Genomic DNA, 5600 nt, shown 5'->3' on the forward strand with positions numbered 1-5600 from the left:
ATATTCACATACTTAAGTATATTCTCCATTAACTTCCATTCAATCAAATGCATCATATTTGCTTAATGCATTGAGTGCACAAACTTGCTAGATTACAAATACATAGATTAAGTTAAGGATTGAGGCAGAAAATCAATACATAGAAAATTTGTGGTATGGAAATGGAAATATTTTTAACCGGCTCACACTCCCTTAACCTATTTATTAGTGTCCGACCGAAGCTGGAATTTTAGCCGAAGCCGAAGCCGAATTCTGAATTTTCTCCTCCTGAATTGCTCGCTAGCCACACTCGTTTGTGGCGCTCTTAAATGCTTTTTAAACCTTTTTTCAAATTAAAAAACAAAAGTAAAAATGCCAATAATGGAATATATTGACACTACGAAGAACAAGTGATTCATCTAAATATTCGTTTATTTCAACTTCAAAAGTGGTTATAGTTTGATGCCCTGCTACACTTACCGTCACTTTGTGTCTTCATATGTGGAGAAGCCTGAAAGGCCACCTGCAGACTAAACTGAAACGGATGCTGGTATAACACTGAATGGAGTGAGGCGGAAATTTCTGGCGGCAGAGAAGACTCGCAAGTCAGACGCACTGTGTATGCCGCCTATTAGACTTACTTCAATGATTCAGGCAGGCAAAAAAAATTCATATTTCAAAATAAGGTTTTCGTTGGATGATTTTTTACAAATTTCGACGTGGTTTAATAACTACAACAACTCATCGATAAACTTGATTAGATAAACTTTTCCATCTGCATATCACTGCCTGTGTCAGGAATTAACCTGCTACTCGGAAAATTTGACTTCAAGAGAAGGTTGCAAGTATGCTGGACGCCGCGATATAAGTTCCATCAGATTCTCTGAAAGAATAAAGCCCATCGGTCAGGTCCTGTTGAAATACACTTACACAGCCTGCACACTCTTTAATTTTTTTGGTATCACTCCAGAAGTCTCTTCAATTGATTTGCAGTTTTTGAGTTTAGGGAAATTTGGTAACTGGTTAACTCTTACCGTTTAGCGCGCGGTTTGAAAGTCTTTTAATTGTAGAATTCAAATTCAAAAACTAAACACATTCGCTGTGAGAGCATTCATTGTAGCAAATACTTGCGCTACTTGCGTTGCTGTCAAAATGAAACAACGTCAAAGCGACGCGAAAGCTGCATGTGACAGGGCCTTAAATATTTTGGTCGTGACCATGGTGGAAGAAAGCTGTTTTATTACTTCACCCGTTTATTACGCCATAGTCGTACTGTGTTCTATGTATAAGTCAAACGCTTGAAACAGCATCGATAAACAATCGATCTAAAATTCAATCATTCAATCATTTTTTCACATTGACTTCTCTAAAAGAAGTCATAAAGACATACAAAAGTAAAAAAGTGCTAGATAAAAAAGGCACAACATATACAAAAACTGATTTACATTTCTAATAATTCTATAACAAAATGCAATCGGAATCCAATAACAATAGCAAATCCAATAATTTCCATGCGCAAATGGATAACAAAGCGGAAGAAAATCAATACATAATGACGGGTATAACAAATATAGAGCGTGATTTCGGCTACATATCGACACTGCTGCGATGGAAGGAAACTCGTTTTTTCGGCCCCTCAGCGCGCGGTTTCTATCATGCCGCCGATTTCTTTTCGGAATATGCAACGCAACGTATCATGGTGCGCAAGCGGCCAACAGATGTCACCATTATCGGCTATGCGGAATTCAGCTATTATCCACTAATAGGCGCGCTGCCCCCCCGATTGCTGGACGCACTGGACTAAACATCATTTCTGGTATGTATTGTGGCGCTGTCAACATTGTACACATTTGTACTTATGCATATAGAATTTGAAAACAAATTTGAACAGCACCACCAAAGAATATGCACTAAACAGAGGCGACACGATGTTCTTTACGCGTTTCATATTTTTCCCCAAATACAATCCAACGCTTTTGCACCGCATACTAGTGGAATTCTTTCATCGTGAGTTCAAGATTCGATATGTTGTGATTGTTCAAATGCCCGAGAACGCAGATTTACGGCCAGAAGGTGAGTGAGGAAGATTTTTAACCGATTTCAAAAGAAGTGAAATGTTATCAATTCGACGGAATATTTTTTTTTTTTTTATTTAAGTAAAAAAAATATTCCGAAAAAAATTCGTCGGAATATTTTTTTTTATCAAGTCATCGGAATATTTTTATTTTTTTTTAATTTAAGTAAAAAAAATATTTCGTAAAAAATTCGCCGGAATATTTTTTTTTTTTTTATGTTAGCCGTTTCGATCATTGTGTCATGAAAGAATTAACGGTATTCCTAAGTTACGAGCAAATTACTTGTTGGAATTTCATCATAGAATTGCAATTTGTACCATATAATTTTTGTTTAATTATTCTAGATACTCCTTGCTATGATATGTTGCAGGGTATAAGCACTGTTTTGTATCCACGTAATTTCAGCGTACAACGGTGTCGTAATGTGCAGCGGCTACACATAATACATCGCAATAATGTTATAGAGCGCATGCGCTATCGAAGAGCTTTGTGAGTAACACAAATTTTATCATTTATTTTTTGCAACAAATATAAGAATGACTAGAGTTCACTTTACTTACAAAAAAAAAATATTAATGACTAGAGAATATGACTAGAGTTCACTTTACTTACAAAAAAAACTATTAAATTCCCATCTCTTTGTACAGACCCGAAGATAACGACGACATCGTAGAAGTGATTGATCTGGATCGCCCCGATTTGCGTGAAGAATATGGCGATTTTTACATAGCAGAGGAGCTGCAAAAAGAAATCGATGAAGATGATAAGCATAATACATTTATCGCCTGTGAGGTATGTACGAATAAATGAAGTCATACGCTTCTGATAAAATAAAACAGTGGCAGTCAAGGCGAATTCATATGAGGTGGTGTTATCAGAGAAGCCGATATAAGAAGCTTCAGTGGGTTGATATCACTTATGTCTGTTTAACCGCAGAAGCAGGTTTTGCCTAGAAGCCTGATCCTAGTACTACATAGTGCTGGCGATCGCAGAGCAGATACTTCACCGTTTTCTCTGCATTTGGTGAATTACAGCTACGGCAAGAAGTGTTGTGTTCCAATCCTTTCAGCATGGATTCCCACGGCCCAGTGGCCTGTGTAAACCCCAGTTAGTCGAGATAGATCCCTTCTGTTTGGTTTGATAAGACAGACCCTAAAGTATGTGGGTTTTCCCATCTACTGTTAGCCACATTTTTCCAGTGCTGAGAATTGCGGCCCTTGATATAGCTCAGAGACACGAGAACCTTCTTCGCCTCTGAGATATCCAGAGCCGACCCATTCCCGGCCAGCTTGTCAGCCATCTCGTTGCCATGAATTCTGTTGTGCCCGGCACCCAGATCAGTGCAACGACATGCCTGTCAGCTAAAGCTATAAAGTTTTCCCTGCACTGTTTTATTATGCTGGAGGTGATGCTTAAAGAGCCAAGTGCCTTGCTCGCTGCCTGCAGTGAAGCTAGTAGGGACAGAGAAGTACTTCTATAAAGAAGACCACTCGGTGACCGATAGCCTTTGAAAAGGTGTGGTCGTAGTGACATTTCAAATCTATGGACACTACGTTCCACAGATTGTGTACAAAATAATATACACTGGTAATTTTTCTTGACACAGGGCCTTCACTGGTTTAGGTATTCACACTTTCCTAACTATTAGATTTCTTGGTTTAGATTTATTATTCCCAGGTAGATATATTTTATTGTTATTAAATGAATAAAAATATAACCACAAAAGAGGACTATCCGATAACCAGGCAATATTTTTCCGTAAGCCGATGTTAAGTCTCTAACGGAAGTCATTTCATTCTTTGAAAGATTAGCACTTAACTTATAGAGGATTGTTCTTTTTAAATAACTATCTTTTTGTTTCTTAGTTGCAACATCAAACAGTCGGTTTTATTTGGCTTAATAACGATGTCAATATTCTTACTCTGATCGAGAACTTTGAGTGTGAAGGTTTCGGTAATATGATACGATTCTTATCAGATAAACCACATATGGAGAAACAAATTATTGTTTCGTAAGTATCGAGTTGACGTACTTACAAATGTACATATGCACGCAAATAAGACATACCTTTTATCTGCATTAGTGGCATCGAGAAGAAGCCGTACTATAAACTTTTCACATCGGAAGCAATCGGGAAAATTTATGAACAGGATTTGAATAAATTAATTGACCATTCTGATGAGGGAAAGCAAAGGTAAGAAAGGTTTGGAAAACAACAGAATTCCATTTATGTAAAATGTAAAACTTTATAAATAACTTTCTGATCTCACACAAAAAAAAAGTACAAGTGAAGTACTCAAGCATTCAACGCGTCCTTCGTCGGGAGATCAAAATGTCATATCCTCAGCCCGGCGAAAGGAGCGTGTCAGTTTCAACTACGCCGACGGTAGCGACAAAAACTTTTATCTGCGAGAGGAGTACTTACGCAAAATGCAATTATTGGATTCATGTGCGTAAAATTTGTTCAACATACATAAATATATACATACATTCATATTTAGATTTAAGGAGTCATGAGCACTATCAAACATCTTTTCGCAAACGTTTGCGCATTCCCTACAATGTACCAGAGTTGCATAGTTCATACGAAGATGGAGATTTCCCATTCGATATGCATTCCAATGTGTTCGCTATAAAATTGCTGGGCATTAGGGAAACTACAGACACCCGCTTTGCTTCACGTTTCATTGCGACAGCTTTTACCGCACATCCGGATCGTGATTACTGCATCATATCTATACCAAATAACACGCGTCTGTCGAGAAGTGTAGCGATGTTGCTTGGTTTGTTTGTGGTGAGTATTGCGTTTCTTTATACATATAAATAAATTTAATTTAGTGATTTTACGTCAAGGGAAAGGGATAAGGATAAGGGCTAAGGATTAGAATGAGGATAAGGATGAAATTACGAAAAAGAATAAAGCTAAGCATAAGGATACTGAAAAGGATAAAAGCATAAGTTTAGGTAAAAGGATAGGAATAAGGATGAGAATTAGAATAAGGATAATTATATGGATAAATATAAGGATAAAGATAATTACATATGTATTGGACAATTATATGGGTAAAGATAAGGACAAAAATAAGTATACGGATAAAGATCACTACATATTATAAAACAAAGTCACTTTTTTTGTCCCTATGTCCCCTTAAATGCTTAAATCTTGAAAACTAAGCAATGGATTTTGATGCGGTTTTTTTTAATAGATAGATTGGTTGAAGAGGAAGGTTTATGTCATTATAATGTGAAGAAATATATAAAGGGGGCGTGGCAATCGGACAAAATATGGTAAAAACCCATACATTTTTTGTTTACACAGCCATAAATCATAAAAGAATCCACCGATTAAAATGAAACTTACTTGAAGTTAAACTTTGAAATATTTACTTTCATTCTGCATCAAAAAAAATAGTTGATTCATATCTTATTTAACCAAAATTGTTTAAACAAAAGCAGCACTTTTTCCAAAAAAAGCTGTTTGTGTGTTTGTTCGCTGTCAACCGAATGAAACATTAGAAGTTATGCGGGAATCTCACCCCACCTCAT

The 5600-nt window shown here is 36.6% G+C and overlaps 1 pseudogene; it reads left to right on the forward strand.

Annotated features, from left to right (window-relative positions):
• Nucleotides 1–1447: 1447 nt before the first annotated feature.
• LOC118755393 lies at nt 1448–4848 on the forward strand (annotated as a pseudogene).
• Nucleotides 4849–5600: the final 752 nt, after the last annotated feature.

Source organism: Rhagoletis pomonella, unplaced genomic scaffold, assembly GCF_013731165.1.
Source record: "Rhagoletis pomonella isolate Grant_MI unplaced genomic scaffold, Rhpom_1.0 Rhpom_scaffold_06142, whole genome shotgun sequence".
Taxonomy (NCBI): Eukaryota; Metazoa; Arthropoda; class Insecta; order Diptera; family Tephritidae; genus Rhagoletis; species Rhagoletis pomonella.